The 25,816-nt window shown below is 41.7% G+C and overlaps 1 long non-coding RNA gene across 1 annotated transcript; it reads left to right on the top strand.

The window, feature by feature from the left end:
• The first annotated feature begins 898 nt into the window (after positions 1-898).
• On the top strand, positions 899-15,947 carry LOC134155718 (uncharacterized). The gene is made up of 3 exons (XR_009961696.1): positions 899-1,068; positions 13,994-14,212; positions 15,658-15,947. It is a non-coding gene; the product is annotated as an uncharacterized LOC134155718 (long non-coding RNA).
• The last annotated feature ends 9,869 nt before the right edge of the window (positions 15,948-25,816 follow it).

The raw sequence follows: 25,816 nt of genomic DNA, 5'->3' as shown, positions 1-25,816 counted from the left end.
TATGTGAAAGTGAAATTTTAATAGCAAAACTGGGCAGGGTTTCTGTAACCTAGACTGAAGCCAAAGACCTGGTGCAGTGGTTTTTCCTCACTGGGCTTAGCGTTGTGGGCTTTCTGTTTTGGTTTGGGGTTTTTTGCCTTGCTGAGATTCAAATTATGTCTTGAATCTGTAGTATTGGGGTGCCAAAACCTTCTGACTTCTCAGTGCTGGCATACTCTGAGCCTGGAAGAACTCAAGTTAGAGTATTCAAGATATTTAAAGGACTTGTTGTGATCTAGCACAGGTGAGAAGGCAGAGAGTACTGATTTCAACTACCATTAATTTCTGTTCTTGAGTAATCTGTAGGGCAGTCTGTGGGCCTGGACATGGAAAACTGATAAGAAAGGCTATTTGTAATTGTTTGCAATGGTGGTATTGTAAGAGAGAAGTTTTCAGATTGCAGAACTTAATTTCAATAGGTTGTATTAGAAATGGCTTTGGTCCTTAAATGTATGTCAATAAATGAAAAAAAATCGCAAGTGTTATGTATAGAAGTGTGAAGATACCTGTCTGAGCTCTGCACAGAGAAGCTTGATGATGTGATGAAGTGTTTTGAAGATTGGAAGCAAGCATTCTGTATAAAATGTTTGAATTGGAGAGGAGTCTAAGCTAAAGTCAGAGACATTATCCTCGTATGTTCATAATTATAAAAGAAGAAAAGCTTAGTAGTAAACCTAAGTGCTAAAGAGTCAGTGGTATTATTTTGCACATATTATACATTTGGAATATATGTTTGTTTATATATACATATACTCCACATATATAATATGTTTAGTACTTTGTATTAAAGCAAGTGTACCAGTTGTTTTTAGAAGATAACCATTTGACCATCTCTCTCTTAATTTGCTAGAAGTGGAGAGCGCTCAGACTCTGGAATGAAGAACTTGAGATTCAGAGGAGCTGAGTCCATACTACCCTTACAGAATAGGCAGGTGAAGGATTCTCCCCAAGACTGGCCTCCCTTCTGTTTTTCTGCCAGCTGGCATAGCATCCAGTCCAAGTGCAGTGCTGTTTCTCTGTGGGTACCAGGTCAGAAAGTATTTCTAATCCCCAAAAGCCATTCCTATGCTTGCTGTTAAGTATATGGCTAAGGTATTCACAGAATTAGGAACCATTCCATAAGCAGATGTCAAAGATGCTTGAAACCTCAAGTTAAATTTTCCAAACATGAGCCTGTATAAACAATTTAATCCATATGGCTTCTGAATCTGCAATTTACAAATAGTAGAAATGTACGGCAAAGACAAAAGATGGAACAGAAAGTTAACGGCATTGTTTATCTGATAAACTGATACTTATTTGTGTGTTAAGCGGGAAGTTAAGATGAATTCTAGACAGGTAGACAGCACTCTCCAGTGAAGTAAGTTGGTATAAATCAATTATTCTAAAGGAGATGTACTGCATTCTGTACCAGTTTATATTCTCAATTCCAGTGGATTTTATATATCCAAGATTTCTATTGTATCTTTAGTTTTTAGTTTAACTGAGTGAGCTTCATTTTCTTTCATGGAATGGAAGAGCTATAGACAAAAGTACATTCCTATAGTGATGAGAACTGTAATTAGTGTACAATACCAGTCTGTTGCAGGTAATGTCTCGTTTCTAAGTACTGGGCCAAATACATCTCTGGTATAACTAAAAGGTCTGATCAGAGAAGCTATACTTGGACTAAATCTGCCTTATGAGATACAAACTTTTTGGCATGTTAAAACAGTGTGTTTTGATTAAATAGCACCCACTTTTTCTGTTAAATTCTGATACTTGGCATAAACTTATATACAACACATTTTCTACATGCATGCCTCTGGAAGTCACTGCTGCTGCTGCACCAGAAAGCAGTCATGTGAGAGTCAACAGGCTAACTGATGCTGAGCCTGGGCTCACATGTTATCCCATGTTATAGCCTAGGGATCAGGGTAGTTCCGTAGCTGCCAACTTGTAGAAGGAAATGGACAACCTCTTTGAGATGCTTTCATGAGCCTGGAAGCATGCTGCCAATCCAGCTGCTGCAGTGGTCATGTCACAAAGGTGGCCTGGCATATCTGAAAACACACTGGTGATCCTCTTGTGCCTGGAGGATGATGGTGTCCCTCCCCATGGCAGGGGGATTGGAACTTAAGGTCCTTTCTAACCCTAACTGTTCTATGACATAATGGTGGTCTAATGTGATACTCTCAAAAAAACATAGAAATGTTTGTCTCACTGTGAATTTGTGCTGCAGAAATGATAGCAGTGTCAGAAAAAATATAACCCAGAAGTAATATGCTTCATACAGCAATACTAAAATGTGATGCTGAATAGCAGTAGGAATGGGACAATTTTGGAAAACTGAGATTGCTTGCTGCAGTAGGCTGGTGTACTAGATAATAAAATGAAGGGGCACTGTATCAAGAAATTAAGTACTTTCTGAACTCATCTTGGTCTTTAAACCCCTGTGAGCATCTGGTACATAGATTACAAGATGCATAGCATAGAGCCAGGATTTTTAGATATATGATAGAACAGACCAGCAATCTGCAGTTCAGACATTTATAAGGCCATTCATTTTTAGTTGTTCCCCAAAGTTAATTAAACTGTGTACGAACAAGGCTGCAGCTTTTTGAAAATCCATCTAATGAAGACTTTTTTGGTGCAGAATTTGTTGCAAACTGCAATTTATTGCAATATTACTCTCAGTGCTTAAAACCAAGTATTTATGGCTAATGTTTGTCTAGCTTCACTTTCCAGCATGAAATTATGTTTCATCTGACTGCTCAGTTGAAAGGGCTGTTACCACACAAGTTTCTCTGTCATAAACATGAGACCACAGCTTTCTCTTGGACATCCTACATGGATCACCTCCCCTTGAAGTCTCCCTTTAAAAAATATTTTATTTGTTCCTGGATGTCTCCTGTGAAGATTATGAAGTTTCCAGCACCATTCAATAACTAGGCACCAGAACCAGCTGCAGCATGTCAGGGGCAGTTATGTCAGTGGAAAGCATGGAGATAAGATGATTAGTACTAGATTGTGGTTATATTTATGATGTAAGGGCATTTAACCTGTTTGGCTGCAGTATTGCAGTTGAAGAATCTATTTGGTGGGTATTTGTCATGTCTCCCAACTATTTTATTTTTTTTAATTCTTTAGAGATCAGAGTTCTACTTTTGTAAATAAAATTTGCATTTTTTTTTCTGTCTGAGGTTCATTTTTCCTTCCTACCATCTTATCTCACTGTCCAGCTCAGAAATGTGTTCTTTATTATTTTGCATTCCTCAAATTTTTGTGTCCTCTGTAAACCTTAATAATTACAAATCTAACACTTTTTTTTTTTTTCAGGTCATTGATACAGCACAGGACCAATGTCTAAGTCTTATAGGACTCCTGTAGAAATGTTCTTGCTCACCACTGATTTACTGTCTGTAGCTCCATTTGGAGGTACAGCTGCTAACCAGCTTTGTGCTCTTCTAGCGAGTGTCATAATGATCATGTATCATTCAAGTCTCTTGATGAAAATGTCATGAAGCACCTGATTAAATGCTTTATAGAAGGCTAAACACTCATCGTCATCATCGTCACTTTTACCTGTATAGACTGAACTGTTATAATTCATGTCCAAACTAGTAAATCTAGTTTCTTTAACCCTGTTTTGTTTGGTATTATTATTATCCTCTTTTAACTCTTTCTAAACAAATATTTCCTTACTTATTCTTTAATTACTTATATTACTTTGCCCAATTTTTACATCAGACTCTTAGCCAAGAGTTATTTCTCTTGTTACATTTACTCTTTTAAATATCAGTACACATTAGCTGTATTTCAGCCCTATGCAACTTTTGGAACTTTTGGAATCAGAAGGCTTTCTTCATTAGCTTTCCCTTCTCATCTTAAATAAGATTGAGCTCTAAAAGAATAAAATATTTAATTTATGAAAAAAAAAAAAAAAAAAGGAAGCACTATAGAGAGAGAACAGCCAGGATTTCCCCCAGGAGCATGCTGGGTCAGTCTTATTCTTTTCTTAGGCTGATGCACATTTAAGTTTGTTTTGGTAAGATTTTAAGGCTGGTTTTGCAGCAGGGAAAACAGCATTTGGGACCCTTACTCCACACATGTGAAGTGTGGCAGTGTGATTACACTGATTACAGATCTGCTTAGACATGCAGAAGGAGACATAAATTGAATTTCTATCAGAGATTATCTTTTAAAGTCCCATGTTGATTGGGGCAGAAATAAATTCAAATGGGTAGTGCCTTCACTGGCCTAGTTGAGCATGGAATTGTGTGTGTGTGTGTTTGTGTAAAAGCCATGGAAGTTGAAATGTGTTCTTTGGTATGTAAATGTAGTATCTGGTATAACTGTGGAGCAAACCAGGAACATTTGGAATCCAGGTACAGTTTACAGCTGAATTACCTCACCTTCTCTTGCTGTTCGTCTGCAAATGCTTTTATGTCAGATGTACAAGTGTGTATTTATATGTATAAGATGTCCTGGGAGGGAGGGGAAGGAGGGCACCTGTAACTTTTGCAGTGGATTTATTAGTCCTTTGCTTAAGAAACAGTTGTTTCTTGAATACAAAAACTCTTTGCAAGAGACTTGTCTTTACATATGGCTTGACTCAAGGACTGCTGTAGTCCTAACTGTTTCTAGGGTTCAGAGACAGAGAGAAGAATACTGTCAGCCTCTTCTGCAAGTGGAGTTAGGTTATTTGTATGCCTGCCTTTGCTGCTTTGATTTGCAGGTATGTGTGTGCAGCAAAGACACAGGCATTTAATGAATGGTGAAATGGTCGAAGGGAGTTTGAGATTCTGAACGGACTAAAATTTTACAATTGCTTTGCTGAGCACCTGCCAATAGAGATAAATCCTCTTTTTCCTGGTGGGTGAAAAGTACTGTGAACTTCCATTTCAGACTTTATGGTGACATGGAAATAGCCTTCATATTCAAAATGGTAAGATCTAATCTTGGCATGCAGCAGATATGGCTGTGTAAAAAATGAATGGGAACTCAGGGATCTGGAATATGTCAGTACTCTGGGGCAGGTTTATTCCTGGAGGCTGTGCTACTGATGGTCAAGGGTACCTTGCTGTGCAGTGATACAAGAGAGTAGAAGGTTTTGGGAATAAAGCCCCCTCTGCTCAGACAGAACATCCATGCAGCACTGCATGGGACTTTGTTGTTTCCCTTTTATGACCAGTGCTAGAGATAAAGTACTGAATTAGATCTGCTCCATCGCCTTTGTGTGACAGTTATTTCCCTGAAGCACTGTTGTTCCAGATTCATACAATGTTCTGTAATGGCATTAGTTGGATGGTTAATTTAAGTACATCTGGATATAGACTTAAATTTGTCAGTAAGGCAGTATTTATGTGATCCTGATCTCATATTAATGAATAATAGTCTTAAGAAAGCACATTTTAAAGGAAAACAGATGTCTTGAAGCAGATTATTAATTCATGCTTAGTTTTCAAACACTCATTTGACTTACAGGGTTTTTAAAGTAGATTCTTCTAATTTGTGCTTCACATCTTAATATGAAAATCTTAGTTAAAGATGTAGTAGTCTAAAATGTCACTTTTAAATTCAGTGGAAAAGTTCTGCTGAAAATCAACACTGCTGAAAAAAAAGATACAGATTTGCAGAGTGTCTGCAAGTTCTGTTGATTTGACTTTATTTTCAGCACTACTTTTTTTTTTCAGTAAAATAAAAAATGTTGCATCTGAGTGGATCCTCTTGCAGGACAGGGTTCAGCAGAAGGAGGAATACAATCAGGTGCTAATTCGAGGTCTTTTAAGTCAGTGTGTATCCAGCGTGTAACTATTGGAGTTGATGGAGTTTCCCCAGACATTTGCAAGGATGGGAGCCTATTTCTTGACTACTTACTTATCTGCATTTAGAGATGTTCAAAAGGCTAATAGTAGAGATGGAAGTTTGATTTAAAACTTGTTTCAGGTTTCTAGTACTTTTCCGTATCTGATCTGCTAATAGAGGTGATGCTGAGTAAGGAAGATGGTAATTAATACCCTGGTATTTATTTGCCTCGGGACTAAGATGTTAAATATGTAAAATATATGCTTCTTAAGGGTGAGGGTGCATGTGCTGTTTCAAATTAATTTAAATAAATAGTAGCACTATTGACCTGCACTCCCACTTTTTTTCCTATAGCTTGAGTGAGAACCTAGTTATGCATAGTATTTGCATAAAATAAGGCTTTAGCACTAATCAGCTGTGTTCTTAATTATGGAAAATAATCGCTATTATCTGTTTTTCTGTTTTGATCTGTGCAGTCAGTGAGCAAAGGGTCAGCCCCCTTGTATGCATAATGCCCTCTGGAGGAGACTCTTCAGTCTTTGGCTGAATGAGTAGGGTGCATTAGGTGACTAGTTTTAATTTGGTACTCATTAGCTTTTTAAAGCTGCAATCCTGGCTCTCTTCATCCTGCACATACACACACACACAAAGTACACAGTGTTTGAGGGTATTTATGAAGCCTAAGCTTAGAGAACCTGTTCCCATGTTAACTCACCAGATGAAGAAATCTAATGCCACCATAAAGTGTCTGTTGCTCTCCAGAGAACTTGTTCTTAGCTAGAAATGTTGAAGCAACCACAGGGAATCTGCTGATGGAATAAAAGACCAAATCTGAGAACAGTTTGAGATAAAGCTGCCAGCATCCTTCAAGGGTAAAAGGGGACAAAACCAAATGTTTCAGGACCACTTAAGTAAAGCCAGGCAATAGAGAGTTAAAGCTGCTGCATTGATTTACCCAACGTTCAAGTTGTGGGAACAGAAGCCATGAGACCTTTCTTGCAGTGGCATCCTTCCCCATCCACATTTGTGTATGAGAAAGTTGAGGGAGAATTAATCTTTCTGGGTTTCCCTGGAGCCAGTAGATGTTTTCATGAGGTAAACCAAGATTTACTTATTAAAATAGTTTTTAATATGAAAGAAAAATCCTTACCAGTCTCTGCCTCTGGTTTCCATGCTCAGTCTTTCTGTGCCAAAAACTACTGAACCAGCTTTGCAGCAGTAATACTGCTAGACTTGACAGCAGGAGTGAAGGGAAAAAGCCTGATGTCCAGTAAATTGTTCCTTTTATTTCCTTGCTTTTTAGTCAAAAGATGTGAAAGTGTGTATTTCTTTTGCCAGTAATTCAAGTTCATACATTATCAGGCCAGTAGGATGCAAGACCTTCTCTGCTGTAGGTCTTTGCTAGGAATTGTGTAGAAGGATTCAGTCCAGTGCCAAATGAAATGGTTTCTCTCTCTTCAACGGTTTTGGCAGCCCCTGCTGTTGCAGCAAATAGAGATGCTAAATGCAAGATGAACAGATACAAGCCACAGCTGACTTCTGCTTCTGAATTCAAAGGCTTAAACAAGAAACACTTTATTTATTTTGTTTGAACTATATAACAGTATAAATTAGACCTAAATTCATAGTCGTTGGTCATACACATCAAATATGTTTTCATTTGTTTTAAAGTGAAAGAACTGTGGAGGAAGTGCTGGTATGACTCGTAGAAAACAACACTGTAAGCATGGCAATTATGATTTTCCAATGTATTAATGCCTTGCCAGGCTCAACATTCAGTCCAGTGCAGTTGCTGAATGGATACGTGTTCTAGAAAGATCTATAGTTCTGAGTACTACTTTGCACTGCAGTTCTGAGTAGTTTGGTAGTTGAGGAGCTTCCTATATGGAAAATCCTATGTCAAGGGGCTCAGTTTCACACTGGACACACTGGACTTGCAGCCCCAGGCTCCATCAGCTACCAATGTTCATCATTCTGGTTAGGTGTTGGTGAGGTCTCCAACAACCTCTCTTCCTTATGACTGTAGGAGGGAGCAGCAGGAGATGTTTGTTCTTGTCAGACAAATAAAATGAGACTACCTTTTCACTTGGTAAAATGACCACCTGTGCTGCAGGGTGCTTGTAGACCACATAAGTCCTATCTTTTTCCTTCCAGAGCCAAAGCACCAATGTGCTGGTATATGGTCAGGATGCTGATAATACAAGTTAGTGTCATATAATTCTGAACAGTGTGAATTTCTGCTCCAGACATTGCTAAAGGAGGAAACAGAGGATGATGATACGTGCTTGCTGTTAAACGCCGGCAAGTTTAAGGTTGGTTCTTACCAAAGCAGGGTATGCTGAAAGATAATGCTTGAAGAAGGGATTTCCAAAATAGTGTTTGCAGGTAATTATCCCTATAAAGTAAAGGAGAAGGATGTGATAGTAACAAGAAGAATGTTGTTGCAGGCTCATTACCTCCCTAATGACTTGTAATTGAGCAACGTCTTTGGAAAAGTGTCTGCTTGCCCAGTAGTCTCTAGCCACCTTGGCTCTAGACACCCGAAAGGTATTTGTTCCCCTGTACATGCATCAAAATGCTCTGGATGCAAAATCAGATTAGGCAGATGAAAATGATGCAAGCCAGGTTAGCCTCTGTGGGCAAAGGAGAAGGAACAAAGGATATGAAGGAGGAAGGAAAAAAATTGTTTCTGATAGCATGGAGGGCAAGCTTATTAGAAGACATGAATGTCTTTTCCAGGAGTTGGACCCCAGTGAGGGGAAGGCAGATCCTGAGTCAGCTTGACCCTGACTCACCCACATTTACTGTGAGGTCCCTGAAACACGGGCCCTGTGTTTTGAAATGTTATCATTTCCAGAGATGGAGCAGCGTGGAAAGACTTTGGGGGAGCTCACCTGTATTTTCCTGTAGTTTCAGGGTGTTGATGTATGGAAATTTGCTTCTTACCTATACTTTTTAAGATGCACATTGCTTTACAGCAACAGATTTGTATCATGACAAGTACAGCAGATTCATCCTTAAAAAAAAAAAAAAAATCCTAACAGAAAGTACATGATATTTTTATCGCATGACACTGAACTAAGCAGGATTACTCAGCGTGTTAGTCCATTAAGGCCTTTGTGGCTTCCTCTGAACGTTAACTGAACTCTTAAGGCTGGAATTGGATCTTCAAGGACAGGAGTTGCATGCTGCAACTCTTGTGCACAGTGCCAAAGAACAGTTACATACTCTTCTTCATTCTTTTGTGACTATAAATATATTGTCTCAGTATTCTTCTAATACTCCAGTATTGTATTAAATTACAAACAGATGTTCCTGTTTTGCAACTACGGTTCTACTGCACTTTTTTTATGTGGCTGTTCTTACACTTGCATTGTGTATGATGATGCCTGGAGGAAGGGAGAGGCTGGGATACTATCGTAGAATACTTTGGGTTGGAAGGGACCTTCAAAGGTCATCTAGTCCAAACCCTCTGCAATGAGCAGGGACATCTTCAACTGGATCAGAACTGCATCCAGCCTGGCCTTGAATGTCTCCAGGTATGTCTACCACCTCTCTGGGCAACCTGGTCCAGTACTTTACCATCCTCACTGTAAAAAATTTCTTCCTCACATCCAGCCTACATCTCCCCCCTTTTAGTTTAAAACCATTACCCCTTGTCCTATTGCAACAGGCCCTGCTGAAAAGTCTCTGCCCATCTTTAATACAAGCCCCTTTCAAGAACTGAAAGTCTGCAATGAGGTCTCCCTGGAGTCTTCTCCAGGCTGAACAACCCCAACTGTCTTAGCCTTTCCTCATAGGAGAGGTGTTCCATCCCTCTGATAATTTTTGTAGCCCTCCTCTGAACCCTCTCCAACATGTCCGTATCTTTCCTGTACTGAGGACTCCAGAGCTGGACACAGTACTGCAGGGGTTGGTCTAACCACAGCAGAATAAATGGAGAGAATCGCCTCCCTTGACCTGCTGGCCATGGTCCTTTGGATGCAGCCCAAAATCCAATAGGCCTTCTGGGTTGTGAGCTCATGTTGCCAGCTCATGTCCAATCTTTCAGCCAACAGTATCCCCAAATCCTTCTCTGGATTAGTCTCAATCCCTCCATCCCTGCCATGGTTTAAACCCAGGTGTAACTCAGAACCACTCAGACGCTCGTTCACTCCCCCCATTCCTCCCCTCTGCTGCCAGAGGGATGGGGAGGAGAATCAAAAGAATGTAACTCCCACGGGTTGAGATAAGAGCAGTCCAGTAACTAAGGTATAATGCAGACCACTGCTGCTACCACCAATAATAATAATGATAAGGGAAATAACAAGGGAAGAGAATACAACTGCTCACCACCTGCTGACTGATACCCAGCCAGACTGAGCAGTGATTTAACCCTTCTGGGTAACTGCCCCCAGTTTATACAGTGGGTATCATGTGCTGTGGTATGGAATACCTCTTTGGTTAGTTTGGGTCAGGTGTCCTGTCTCTGCTTCCTCCTGGCTTCCCATCCTCCCTGGCAGAGCATGAGACTCACAAAGTCCTTGGTCAGAGTAAACATTACTGAGCAGCAACTAAAAACATCGGTGTTATCAGCACTGTTCCCAGGCTGAAAGTCAAAACCACAGCACTGCACCAGCTACTAAGCAGTCATTTTTGACTGCTACTGCTGAACCCAGGGCAATCCCCCAGCCTGTATTGATACTGGGGGTTGCCCTGACCCAGCTTTGGCCTTGTTGAACCTGATAAGGTTTGCATGGGCCTACTTCTCAAGCTTGTCCAAGTCCCTCTGGATGGTGTCTTTTGAACTACCTTTAATGCAATTCCTCTGGAAAACAAAGAAAACACAAGTAGGGAGTGCAACATCTTCAACTATAGTGTTTATCAGATTTTGGGTCCTTTAAAATCCCTCTGTTTTTGGACTTGGCATTGCTATTCTTTCTTAAACAGAAGTTTAGTCTCCTGTTAAAAAGGAATGCATACTAAACCAGTTGATGCTTTTCTTCCTATGAAAAAAAAAGTTAAGCTATTAAAGTTCAGCTGTTTTTTCGTTTCTGAAACATGGTTGTGTCTTGTGATTCTGCTCTGAATTGCTTCTTTGTATGTATTTGATTCCAATATAACATTGACAGCTGAAACAAAAAAAAAAAAAAAGAGGCCGACTACCTCAGAACACCCTGTTGGTTCCTTTTCCTTCTTTATTTCTTTAAGCCTAAGCAAAAGCAGCTGCCAATATGTTCAATGGCTGGCAAGTAAAGGACTGTCAGTACAGCTGACTTGCTGCGAAATATTAGTAAACAAGCAGTTACATGAACACTAGCCAAGTTTAACAAGACCTCCACTTATTATCCTGTCATTTTTTTTTGTGGAAGAATATGCCATTGCTGTCACATCCATCTGTTCAATTGCACAGCCTGTGCATAGAAATCACCTAGTCTTACACATGGGGAAAGATTGTGGAGAAACCTGAAACCAGGAATGCAAGATGAATAGAAGATCTGTGAATAAATAGTTAGAACTCAATTTAGATAAATGACTGTGTAGCTGAGAGCAGCCAGGTTTTGTTATGTTGTGTGCAGTGGTGAAAAATCTGGCTACCTGCCCCAACGCAAACATGGTTTGTTGTAGTCTGTGTAGCTCAAATGTTATCCACAGCTTGGTTCATCACAAAATGATACAGAAAGGAGGTGGAAGAGAGACATTGCTGGGGAAAGCCACAGAAGAAAAGCATGTAAGAAGTTATCAGTTTAAACTTTTTCTTTTTTCTTTCAAAAACAGATGGATTAACCTGATCACTTGCTGTGAAAATCACTGCTGGTGTAATTAGGATACCTTTCTTGGAAGCAGTGGTATGGAAAAATTAACAAATACTGGAGAAACTTCAAGGGATAAATACATAATCCTAATATTATCTTATTGTTTTTCCTATTCCATCTACGAGGTTGAACAAAAGTTGCAGAGCAAGAGGATAGTTGATTGAATGGTCTCTTCTTCTTTTAGAGCGCAAGTCTTACAAGGAGCAGCTGAGGGAAATCCAAAGTGGGTATGACATTTCAGTCATTGTCAATCAATAAATAAATAATGGTTGGACTAATTCTAAAACTATTTCAGTAAAAAATGAATGCTATTGCTGCTCTCCTCCACAGTGGTGAATCTGTCTCCTAACGCTGTCAAACCTGTCTTCTTGCTGCTTTGGTGCAAATTCAGAGGCCCTGCTGAAAGGACTGACAGTGGAATAGGATGAAGTGACTGCAGAAGCATGGCAGAATGTTAACAGAAACTGAAGTTTTAACCTGACTCTCTGGTTTACACTAACACCTTTATGGAACTGGGCAGAACAACTAAATAGCTACCAAACTATTCATTAAAGTTTAATAAATTGCTTGCTTAGATATTTAGATCCAGCTTTGTGACTTTTGCACAGCAGATTTATGTCAACTGTCTAATATCTTTGCTGTAGACATGTGGCAGGGCCTATCACATATTTGCAGGGCACACTTCTGTCAGCAATTGTACTGTCATTCTGGTGATTTTTGCAGTTTGGAATTTTTACTTGCCTGTCAGTAAATATCCGAGTAGTACTCTTAGCTACTCTAAAATGAAATGGATCCTTTAATTTCCATGGGACTGGTTCAGACCTCAATGTATTTAAGAGATCTATTTGGAGATACTTAGGGGTGTCAGGTTTGGAAGTTCTAGTGAAGTCAAATATACTCTGATGTCAGAATTTCTCCTGTCATTTATTTCATGCATGGTTGTTTTGGTTTTTTTTTGACACTGGTCTGTCCACATGGCCTCTCCATGTATCAGCTCTGGTGTATGTCACTGCACAGCTGAATTCATTATGTTGTTAAGACTTAATACATCTGTTCAGCAGCAGGGATAGTGGTCTTAATTAGGAAAACAAAAATGATCTGCCAGAGCATTCAGCTAGCATCTTTAAAAGCTAGAGACCAAATGTGTACTGTGCTTGGTGGTACATGTGAAGCTTCTGGTGTCAATTCCACCTGCAACCTAGGTGAAGAACTTCTCTCTTCCTTGTCTTCACAGCCTGGGATGCAGGCAGAAAAAAACAAGAGGGGTTGAAGACATGATAGTAGAGATGAGCTTTGTGTCAAACTGAGCATGCATGGTCAGTCCTTCCAACGATAGGTCTCTTTCTGTCCAGGCTTCATCACAGTTCTTGCTGTTCTGGGACAGTGGAGAGAACAAGCGGTTGTAGGACATGGCTGGTGTGTCTCTGAAAGGAATGGGGATTTGGGGTTTTGGTGGCTTTTTTTTTTTTTTTTTTGTGTGGTTTGGTTTTGAGGTGGTGGTGGTGGTGTTTATTGTTTTTTTGGTTGGTTTGGGGGGGGTTTTTTTGAGGTCTTTTTTTTTGGTTGGTTGAGTTCTTGTTGTCTGTGTCAGAAACTTTCATAGAATCACAGAATGGTTTGGGTTGGAAGGGACCTTGAAGATCATCCAGTTCCAGCTCCCCTGCCACAGGCAGGGACACCTTCCACTACATCAGGTTGCTGGCCTTGAACAGTTGGCCTTGCTGGCCATCCACCCTGGCCTTGAATACTGCTAGAGATGGGGCAGCCACAGCTGCTCTGGGCAACCTGTGCCAGTGCCTCATAGTGACAAATTTCTTCCTAATATCTGATCTAAATCTACCCTCTTTCACCTTAAAACCATTGTCCCTTTTACTCTCACTACATGCTCCCTTGTTCTTTGCCCTTTGCAAAATTTAATCTGGAGTAAGCTACTGGGTGGCTTTTGCTTTCCGTGGCATCTATTTTGCCTCCTGTTTGATCAGCCTAATTAACAGATCACAGCCTCCAGTCCTGGTTTAGACAGAGGGCTTTATTTGGAGCTTTGAAATTGGTCCTTCAGCTTAAGTTACTTTTTGCCCTTCAGCAAGTGTGAATTGTCTAGGCTTTTCCCTTCACCCAAGCACAGAAGCAGTGTGCAGGCTGTCCAGGTTTGGGGGTGCCTGGGGTGGTGTTGGTGGCTGATACAGGGAGGACCCAGCTTCCAGGCTGTTGATTTGAGCCAGTCCAGCAGGGAGCACAGAGATGGCAGCAGTGCCCAGGCAGGATTCCTGTGGGCCTGTTGCTAACGATGTTAGGGTAGGTGTGAGGTTGAAGCTGTCAGCTTTGTGATTTAAAGCAGCTAAAGGAAGTGAACCATGTCTGTTAAAACCTAGTAAGATCAGCACATGCATGGGAATGTAATCTGCATCTGGATCTGCAGCAGAATGTGTCGAATCCCAGCTCTGCCCAGAGCAAAGCAGAGAGTGTCCAGCACCACCTAATCCAGAGAGGGATGGAGTCAGCTCACAGAAGCGGAATCACGCTCCAGTGGGCTGTCACACTGCAAGTTTCTGAGCATTTTTACTTTGTCATTCTGGATGGGAACGTTTAAGGTAACGATCATTATTTTTCTACTTTTTTGTAACTATGGAGACCAGAAACTTCATAGAGCAAAGCAAAGAAGAGGCTGTCTAGGTGCAGTTGGAACTAGCTCAGACATTTCTGTCTCTTTTGGCTCCTTGTCAAATCTTTTATATTTCCTGGGAACTGGAAAAAAGAATGAGAGTGGCATATGCAGAATATTATACTTTAGATTAAAATTCAGTGGAATAAACATGAATGAATCTGCATTTGAAAACAAAGGCTAACTTTCAAAAGCCCCTCTCCCACAGCAGCGCTGCTCTGAATATGAAAGGTATGTGCCAATAAAATCAGCAGGTATGGCAGCTCTCTTGTCAGACAGGCACCCACATCTTTTTCAAAGGCAGAAGGACCTTTGTATCTGGAAATGACAGTAACTAAGGAGGAGGAAAATGTTTTGTGTTAGATATATTTGAATCTTTGAACTGTTGGATAGGGATAGAAACAAACACAAAGATATAACAACACAAAGATGAAATAGTATAGTAAGGGATAGTTCAGGAACACTAGTTACTCATATTCTGTGTAACTCCTTACACTGTTACATACTCTTATTTGTATTTAAGACATACATGAGACTTTTATTCTGTAAGTATTCCAGCTAGATTTCTCTTTCCCTTGCAGTTTGACCTGTGAACAAGACCTTTCTGATTTTATCTGTGTGCAATGAGACACTGTATTTTGTGCAGGGAGCCTAGACAAAAGGCTGCAAAAGCTGGCTTGTACTGATTGCGTTATGCCCCATAACACAAGTATGAAGAATTACCGCAGGGAACGGATCCCATGTCTAACTGTTAATGGCATTAATAGGTTTTAGGTGTCTCCTAAAGCAGTGAAACCAACTGATAAGCCTATAAGAACGTAACTGTCAGCTCCCATATACAGTTTTGGGATATATTGTTTGGTGGAAGATAGTCCCATAATTTAAGATCTGTATTTAGTTTAAGATCTGTATTTAGTTTAAGATCTATGTTGTTATGATGATGGTTTTCCCAAAAGATAAAAAATTAGAGAAGCATCAATATGCTGACTGATTTCAATGACTAACATAGCTTAGAGACTCCTTGATATATGTAAAAATTGGCAGTGGAGAGTCAAAGAGGCTTTTTGTAGTTCTCACGTGTCCTTCAATGAACTTGGAATAAACTGTTTTCAGCAAATTGGTTATGCTAGAAAAATAATATAGGGATGATTAATAGGCCAGGAAGTAGCTGAACAGTGTACTACCATAAGACAAACTTAATCTGTCCAAACAGCCCACTACCACAGTTCACATGCGGCATTGACATCATTTAGCAAGAGAAGGGTAAGAGTGAAAACTAATGGATTTAGTGGGGAGGACTTTTTCTTGAGGACTGGCCTTGAGTTGGCAGGGGAAATTAGCAGCCTGTCTTTCTGCATGCTTCTTGGTTCAAAGGAGATGTTAATGGGGAGTGAAAAGGCAACTGTATTCCTCAAATTGCTGGAAGGAAGCCTGTTTCACCACAGAGATCTCTTTTCTTTATTTAATGAACTTTGAGAACCATACATCCGCCTGACAGTTAAGACTTCAATGTTCTGCCTGGAAATGAGGTCCTCACCAGCAAGCCTGCTGCATGTAAGATCTTGCCTTGCATCCCTTCTTTGCCCGTCTGCTCCTTCTTCATCTGAAACTGTCTTTTCATGACATGATCTGAGCTGAAGCTCTTCCACTTGATGGGGAGGACAGGAGCTACCAGGCTGCTGGTGCCCTCCCCTTCCATTTCTGTGCAGAACCAGCCCTAATTTGTCATAGGAAACACATTTGGATGTTGAAAAGTAACAAAAGAACTGATAAAATATGCACCAAATATAAATTCATGAGCAAGGTAATGCAATAGGATCATTCTAGCACAACTGTTATTTTCTACTTGGCCTTTTTAATTTGAAAAATTCAGAACAGTTTTAGAGTTTTGACATGTAATAATATCCTGACCTGTTTTCCACAAAATTGCAATTGTAGAGCTTAATAATATATTGCCATCTGGAACTGAGTCAAAGTAAATCCACATACATTACATAACTTGAATTGACTTACAAAAGGAGAAGGGGATATAATATCTTAAGCCTTTTAAATAAGGGATAAGTGCAATACTGGGAATTTGTTAATATTATTTCATGCTAAATTTTAAAATGCGTTCCCAGGTGCAGTATTTAAAGATGGGATTGTTTATTTGATGGGACCATTTGCTTTACAGTGTCTGGGAGTTGCAACTGGTAGCAGTGCCAATAGGCTGTTATCCTGGGGTTGGATATTACTGTGTTCAGATGCTGTTGTGATGACTTTGGTAGATATACTCAGATGAATAGAGGGAGAGCTCTTCTTCCTCCCAGAAATGGAAGCAAATGAATGATTTGCTGGAGTGAATAGAAATAGTAATGGTTTAAACATGCTGGTCATGAAAGTTAGTCAAGAACTCCAAAAATAGCTCCTTCTATCAGTGTCATTTACTAGCCTGCAGAAAATTGTCCAAGCTTGTTTATTTTAATAGGAGAAAGTTAATTTACTGGCATTTTAAAGCATGCTGTCTACTTTGTGGAGGCTAGAGGGTACTATATAGGTTGCCAGTGCAGTTCCAGGGCTCAGTTTCTCAGGTACTCTACAGAAAGTTACCATTTGGCTCAGAGGTGATCACACAATTTAATCTGTGATCTCAGTGCAGTGTAAGCCTCAATTGATGCCTCCCTAAATTGTTTTTCACTCTCTGTGCAATGAGGCTGGCCTGTCTTGCAAATGTATAGGTACATAAATCACATCTTATACCGACATTTCAACAGCACGTTAAGAGGAACTGGGCTTTACTGGAGCACTGTGGAGTTGCTTGCAAGCAGCAGTGTCACACACGCTGTCACAGGATGGACAGGATTATTGGATGGGCTGTGCCATGCCATCACGGTATTGCAACCACTCCAGCTACTGAGCCCCAGGTGCCAGCACAGCCGGCATGACATTTTCTAAGATAATATTTTTAAGTGTCTCAGTTGTGAAGGTTTTCTTATGTCATCTCTCCAATTTCAGAGTCCAGGGAATAACACAGAAAGACCAAAACTTTGACCTTGGTGACTTGCATATGCATATATATATATATATATATATATATATATTACATATACCCAACTTCATGTTCTTGGAGTATTACTCTAAAGCGACTGGGATGAAAGGTAGCATTACTGGCATGTGGAATGAAGTTCAGGGATTTTGCAGCAACAAGTACAATACAGAAGTTAAATTAAAAATAGATCAACTAAAAATACACTGTACATCAACAAGTCTTGTGTGCAAGCCTGAAACCTGACACATTGTCAGTCATTAGCGCTCCCCCCCCCCAATCAATCAAGAGGCCTCTTACCACAGTGTCCCTGACAATGACTCAGAGGAATAGTGCTTCTCACCTGTTGCAGCCATAAATGCAGTCCAACCAAATAGTGACTGTGAATTGTTTCCATGTGATGAAGTGTGGCCGGTTTGAGATGAGCTGGTGTCACAAAAGCACTCTCTCTCTATAGCTGGCATGTAGACGGTTGTCAGGCACAGGACAAAGGGCAAAGAATAGGCGTTTAAGGCTATTTTACTCTATTTTAAGCAGGGATTTTTTTATGCTGTTGTTGTCATATACATTGCCACATTTGAGGTCATGACATGATTTGGCTAAAATCTGAATGTTACAGTTTGTGCTGATCTTGTTCTTTTCTGTGGCATCAGCAGCACATGGGCTTTTTGGACAGAATTGTCCTTCACAAGTTGTTCTGCTGTAGAGTTGTGTTGGCAAGGACAAGAGGGTGACATCACACACGACAGTTCCTAGCTCCTGGAAGGAGTAGCAGAAGTGATGATTCAAAGATTAACTATGTGTGAAGGACACTGCTTTAATGGGAATTCTCTGGGATCACATTTAATTCAGCAGAGCTTATTTTAAAAGTATACAGAACCGTATTACCAAACCCTGCACTAACGTGTAAACTCTTCCCACTCTACCAACGGACGTACAATGCAGTGTTATGGATGGGATGTGGCCACCAGTCTGCATCAGGTGCTGGAGGACCTGGCACCATAAGGTTCATAATCAACAGCTCAAGGCAAAGGAGCGGCAGAAAGAGTGATCAAGGAGATGATCAGTACATTATAGATTGTTAATTTAATAACTTTACACAATTAAGAAATATATGCTAATATATCAATACAGAAAATAAAACCCACACAATACTGAATAGTAATTGTCTCAGTTGAATCTCACATAATACAAACAATTTAAAATAAGTGTAGTTACCTATGCTACTAATTTAATTAGCATTCATTTAGAAGAAAACATCCTTTGGCATTTGACAGCATTTAAACTTTATGTGGCTGTTCAGAAATAGCTGCCAAGAAAAAAAAATCGAGTCCACTTAGGGAATACCTGAAAAATTAAAAAATATTTTGAAATTAAACTGTTTCCTCTATTTCCTTCCCTTGTGTGTGTTCATATAAAAATCAGCATTGGGATTTTGGAATTCTCATTTTGCATGAATAACATTTCAGATTATAATATTTGTATTCACAGAATCTACTTGAATCAATTATCAGCAGCATCAGTTTCTCTGGAGAGAAAAGTAAGGGAATTTATGTTTCTTTTGGGGTTTTAGTATGTTCTAAACTATTGCTGGTGGTTGATGATGTTTGTAACTGTTCATGTAACACATGGAATATTTGTGCTTCAGTATGTTTGGTGATTCTGTAGCCTACAAAGCTTGATGACTAGTTCAGAGCACGTGCTGAACTAGCAAAGGCATTGGTGCTCAGATAAAAATAATAACTCTGAGGTGCACTCAGAAAACATGAACTTGTTATCTACCAAAAATATAATCTAGTATAGATTGTTACACCCACATAAGGGTTGTTTTCTTCCAAACACTGAGGACAGCCCATATGCAATTTCTCCATGGATTTTGCTTTAAATGAAAACTTCAAGATAACTTATTAAAAGGCTACTTCTAGAGATTATCCCTCTACAAAAAACCATCAAAAGTATCTTGTTTTCCTTTTTGGCCTAGCTTTTGGACTTTTTCATGTGCCCTTTTACTTACAGCATGATTTTAAAGCACTTACACAAACTATAACATGTTCTTTATGAGGTTTAAAGACAGCTCATTTCAGTTCAGTATAAACGAAACAATAAACTGAATATGAGGAAAGCCTTTTACTGAACTAGTCACTTCTGCATTTTGCAGCAACTACACTGGAGTAATGGAAGTGTACATAAGGGCTTGCAAATATGACCACTGGCCTTTTATATTTTGGATGAGGGTTTTATAAAAATACCTACCTTCACTGGGAAAATAAAGCCAAATTACACTGCTTTTCCAGTCTGTGCCACTGCTACCACTTTCATTAGCATCATGAATATTTACTTGATTGAATATATATATAACAAGGTAGAATAACATTAAAAATTTCAAAAGTAGATTTTTTATTTTCATGGTGGAAGTATATTTAGATCTATTTCCCTCACCAAATGTTTAGTCTTCTGCAGGATCTTGCTGCCCCTTGGGATGAGATGCAGGTCTGCAGAACCAAATGTGGCAAATTTTTGCTTGTGACATCCTTTTTCATTAGGGGTGCATTGCAAAACATGTTGATTCTTTGAGGAAAGACAGGTGAGTTCTGTCATTTATTCTTTGCTCCATACTAATGAGGGATGTGTTAAGTGAAGTGGCTTAACAGGAATATACATCATGGAAACATTTCCGGAGCCAGAGCTATTGCAGAAAGAATTGTCTTTGAAACTTTGATTAAATTGGGATTTTTTTCTCACCTCATGATTATTTTAGATCATTTTATGATGTCTGCGACTATGATATATCACTGAGTACGGAAAAGGAACCATTCCTCGAGTGTTTAAGAAACAAAACGTTGCTGCAAGTGTGTATGTGTGTGTATAGGTCGGCAACAGAGCAAGGAAGAGCTGGCTCTTTATTTCCCTTTTATAGTCTCTGTATCTTGAGCAGTTTGTTTCAAAAATCCAGGAAAAACAATACTTTTTCTATATAAATAATACTTCTATAATTAATGATATTACTTAATTTTGTGTGCTTTTGGTTGTTTTGTTGTTTGGTTGTGGTTTTTTTTTTAATAATTCTGATCTATTTCTCCCAAACGCCCTGTGCGCCTGAAACAAAGCGTTGGCCTGGCTGCCCAGGACTGCAGGAAGGGGTTGCCATCTGCTGGCAACCACGCAGCACGGAGCAAGAGTGAGTGAGCAGGTTCATGCAGGGGAGAGATTTTGGTGAGTGGGACCTAACCTCTCAAGTCCTGCAGAAGCTGGATGCCGACAGGTCAGTCTAACCTGAGCAGTAACGAATCTCGAATTTTGTGTACTCTGCACAAAGTGAGGTGAAATGATGTATGGCTTTTGCTTAGGAAACAGCCTGAACCTGTTGCAGTGGCCAGATTTAACTAGTGCATACAATCTGTGACTGCTCTGGAAAACAGGGACCTAATTAGACAGTGTGGATTTGTGACTCAATAACAGAAGTAGCTTCTGAAAGCAAAACCCAGCAAATTCTGGGAGCTCAGACTACAGCAAAATACGTTCTCCGTAAAGCACCTACAGGAATGAGAAAGGTACGGGAGGGCTAAAACCAAACAAACACCAAAGTCTGTGTTTCTACCTGTAGATGTTGCTCCCAGTTACTCAAGTGGCCTGAACAGTAGCCAGCAGGCTAGTGCTCAGCCATTTTTTATCATCTTTGGCTTGTATCACAGTATGCTAGAGATTGGAAGGGACCTCAAAAGATCATCTAGTCCAATCCCCCTGCCGGAGCAGGAACACCTAGATAATGTTACACAGGAATGTGTCCAGGCGGGTTTTGAATGTCTCCAGGGAAGGAGACTCCACAACCTCCCTGGGCAGCCTGTTCCAGTGTTCCGTCACCCTCACTGAGAAGAAGTTTCTTCTCAAGTTTAAGTGGAACCTCTTGTGTTCCAGTTTGTACCCATTACCCCTTGTCCTATCATTGTTTGCCACTGAGTAGAGCCTGGCTCCATCCTCGTGACACTCCCCCTTTATATATTTATATACACTAATAAGGTCACCCCTCAGTCTCCTCTTCTCTAAACTATAGAGACCCAGCTCCCTCAGTCTTTCCTCATAAGGGAGATGCTCCACTCCCTTAATCATCTTCGTTGCCCTGCGCTGGACTCTCTCCAGCAGGTCCCTGTCCTTCTTGAACTGAGGGGCCCAGAACTGGACACAGTATTCCAGATGGGGTCTCACCAGGGCAGAGTAGAGGGGAAGGAGGACCTCTCTCCACCTACTAACCACCCCCCTTCTAATACACCCCAGGATGCCATTGGCCTTCTTAGCCACAAGGGCACAGTGTTGGCTCATGGTCATCCTGTCATCCACTAGGACCCCCAGGTCCCTCTCCCCTACACTGCTCTCTAACAGGTCGTTCCCCAACCTATACTGGAACCTGGGGTTGTTCCTGCCCAGATGCAGGACTCTACACTTTCCCTTGTTATATTTCATCCAGTTATTCCCTGCCCAACTCTCCAGCCTGTCCAGGTCTCGCTGGATGGCAGCACAGCCTTCTGGCGTGTCAGCCACTCCTCCCAGCTTAGTGTCATCAGCAAACTTGCTGATAGTACACTCAATTCCCTCATCTAAATCGTTGATGAATATATTAAATAATACTGGTCCCAGTACTGACCCTTGAGGCACTCCACTAGTTACAGGCCTCCAACTAGACTCCGCCCCATAGACTACAACTCTCTGGCTTCTCTCCTTCAGCCAGTTCGCAGTCCCCCTCACTACCTGATTATCCAGACCACACTTCCTCAATTTAGCTGTGAGGATGCTGTGGGAGACTGTGTCAAATGCTTTGCTGAAGTCAAGGTAGACCACATCCACCGCTCTGCCATCATCCATCCACTGTGTTATTTCCTCATAAAAGGCTAAGAGATTGGTCAAGCATGATTTCCCCCTGGTGAAACCATGTTGACTGCCCCTCATAACCCTCTTATCCTTGATATGCCTTAAGATGGCACCAAGGATAAGGTGTTCCATCAGTTTCCCAGGGATGGAGGTGAGGCTGACCGGTCTATAGTTACCCGGGTCCTCCTTCTTGCCCTTTTTGAAGACTGGAGTGACATTTGCTTTCCTCCAGCCCTCAGGCACCTCTCCCGTTTCCCAAGACTTGGTAAAGATGATGGAGAGTGGTCTAGCAATGACTTCTGCCAGTTCCCTCAGCACCCGCGGGTGCATCCCATCTGGACCCATGGATTTATGAATGTCCAGATTGCTCAACTGATCTCTAACCCATTCCTCATCGACTAAGGCAAACCGCTCCGTTGACCTGACTTCATCTAAGGTCTCAGGGGTACAGGGCTCTTCAGGACTGCCTGCAGCAGAGTAGACAGAGACAAAGAAGGCATTCAGTAACTCTGCCATCTCTGTATCTTCTGTCACCAGGGCACCCATCCCGTTCATCAGTGGGCCTACATTGCCTCTGGTGTTAGTTTTATCTGCCATGTATTTGAAAAAGCTTTTTGCTGTCCTTGACCCTTCTCGCCAGGTTTAATTCTAAGGAGGCCTTAGTCCTCCTAGCTGCCTTCCTACATCCTCTAGCAGCAGCCTTATATTCCTCCCAAGTGGCCAGCCCCTCCTTCCATGACCTGTAAACTCTCCTCTTCCACTTGAGCATACCCAGCAATTCCCTATTTAGCCACGCAGGTCTCCTGGCCCTCTTCCTTGACTTCCTACGTGTCGGGATGCTCTGATCTTGAGCTTGGAAAAAGCAATCCTTGAATGCCAACCAACTATCTTGGGCCCCTTTACCTTCAAACAGCCTTGCCCATGGGATTTCCCCTAGCAATTGCTTGAAAAGGCCAAAGTTTGCCCTGCTAAAGTCCAGGGTTGCAATTCTACTTGCTATTCTGCTGGTCCTACCACACAAGATCCTGAATTCCACCATCTCGTGGTCGCTGCAACCAAGGCAGCCCTCAACCCTTACTGCTTCAACCAGATCCTCCTTGTTAGTGAGGATGAGATCCAGCAGCGCTCCTCTCCTGGTCGGCTCATCCACCATTTGCAGGAGGAAGTTATCATCCATACACTGGAGGAGCCTCCTGGACTGTGGCTGGGTTGCCGAGTGGTCCTTCCAGCAATCAGGGAAGTTAAAATCCCCCACGACGACCACGGCCTGTGACCGTGAGGCCGCTCTCAGCTGCCTGTAGAAGGCCTCGTCAACTTCCTCACCCTGATCTGGTGGTCTGTAACAGACACCTACAACAGTATCGCCCCTGCCAGCCTGCCCCTTAATTCTCACCCACAGACTCTCTACTCGCTCGTCATCTGTCCCCAGACAGAACTCGGTGCATTGTAGTTCCTCCCGCACATAGAGAGCAACCCCACCACCCTTCCTGGCTGGCCTGTCTTTCCTGAAAAGGACATAGCCCTCCATGACTATATTCCAGTCATGTGAGCTGTCCCACCACGTCTCTGTAATTGCCACCAGATCATAGTCTCCTGACTTAACACAGGTTTCCAACTCCTCCTGCTTATTTCCCATGCTGCGCGCATTGGTGTACAGGCATTCCAGGGAGCAAGCTGAGCACACCGATTTCACCCTAGGATTATAGGAGGCCTCCCAGTCTTCATCAATTCTGGAGCGCTGCCCCACCGGGGCAAGCCCAGCTACAACCCCATCCCCCTTCAAATCTAGTTTAAAGCTCTCCAAATGAGCCCTGCTAATTCGTGCCCCAGCATCCTTTTGCCTCTGTGAGATAAACCTTTCTCACTTGTCATTGTCCAGACTGGTGCCCTATAAAACCAGCCGTTATCAAAGAATCCAAAGCCCTGCCTGTAGCACCAGTCTCAAAGCCAATCGTTTATGGACTGAATCTTCCCATTCCTTCCCACATCATCAGTGGAAGATGGAAGGAGTGAGGAGAAGATCACTTGAGCCCCAGACTCTTTCACCATCCGCCCCAAGGCCCTGCAGTCTTTCTTCATCCCCCTCAGACTGCGGGAAGCAGCTTCCCCCTCACCTGTCTGGAAGACCAGCAGTGGGTAGTAGTCTGTCGGGTGCACCAGGCTGGGGAGCGCCCTGGTGATATCCCTGATCCGGGCTCCAGGCAGACTACACACTTCCCTATGATGAGGGTCAACTCTGCATATCAGGCCCTCTGTTCCTCTCAGAAGGGAATCCCCTCCTACAATGGCCCTTCTTTCTTTCTTATCAGAGGCAGTCTTGAGGTGCAAAGTCGACCCCTTTTCCTATGTGGCCTTCTGGGCTGGCCTTGCGGGCTGGCCTTGCCCCACATTCTCACCTACCTCTCCTTCAAGATCCAGGGCCTCAAACCTATTACGGAGGGACACCTGGGGAAGCAGGGCAGGAAGGGGGGAGGGTTTCCCACGATGCTGAACTGGAACTCGCTTCCAGTGCACAGGGGTATCGAGGGCTGAGGAGAGCGAGATTCAGGTGCCCTCCTTCATTCGTAGAAGAATTCATTTGAACAGGGACAGAGACACCTCCGAATGAGGAAACACTCAGTTTTTTCAAAGCCCCAAGCCACTGTGTATTTCCTGAGAAAAGTTTTAAGTACAGCATATTTAGTTTTGGTGCTGGGGGGGTGGGGGGGGGGGGTGGGGGGGCAGGGACACCAAATAACAAACCCCCCACAAAACCAAACAAAAATAATTTAAAAAAAAAACAAACCCAAACGCAAGCCAAGTCACACAACAGCCAAACAACCGCCACAAACCTAACCACAAAAACCCACACCTTTTTTTGTGCATGTAGCTCCAGTGCCTCCTTTGATACTGTAGAGCACCTTCTAGTTTCCCTGTAGATCTGAAGTTGCCCAGTCTGGCGCAAGAGGGCACTGCTGCACAAGTGTAGGAGCTGCTGCTGTTCTCTGCCTTTTCCTTAAGGACTTGGTGTTTACAGTACGCATCTAGCTGGTAAAGCTGGCTACCTTCTCACAAATAAGTTACTTTATTAATCTGTGCATGGAAGTGTCAATTTTTTAATGTTTGTAGAATTTTAATTCTGGTTGCATAAAACTTGGTAACGTTTTAATGGCTTTTCAAGGCTTGCACAACTTTTTTGAATAAAGTGCTTTTTTCTTGTAGTTTTTAAAATTCATCTTTTCCCCAGCACAGTAGATGCATTTAAAAATGAAAATATATGCTATAGAAAAGGAAAGGAACAAAGATCCATCTCATGTTCTCCCGCCAGCAGATGGACTGAAAAAGGAAGGGTCATCTCCACACAGGAAAACTTACGCCAGAGTCACCTGGAAAAGGAAGGAGAAAATCACTAGTTGTCTACAAATGCAGTGGAAGTCTGAACTGGTCCTTCCAGGAGGACAGTGTCAAATCTTGTGTCGAGATCATGCAGATCCAACTCGCATTCAGAAGTGATTAGTTTTTGGAGAGTGCAGGGCTCTCTGTCACTCACATGAAGGCTGTTTCCTTACGGCTGAGTCTCAGCTGGTGCAGTCTTGTGTATCTCTGCTGACCTTAGTATGGCTTTGCTTTCACACAAGTTGCTTTCTTCTGGTCTTGAATTTTGTT

The sequence above is a fragment of the Pezoporus occidentalis genome, unplaced genomic scaffold, assembly GCF_034315485.1.
Source record: "Pezoporus occidentalis ecotype Australia unplaced genomic scaffold, CSIRO_AGI_Poc_V1 ctg8, whole genome shotgun sequence".
Classification (NCBI taxonomy): domain Eukaryota; kingdom Metazoa; phylum Chordata; class Aves; order Psittaciformes; family Psittacidae; genus Pezoporus; species Pezoporus occidentalis.
Note: the sequence above shows the minus strand (reverse complement) of the source record. Positions and strands in the feature narration are given on the sequence as shown.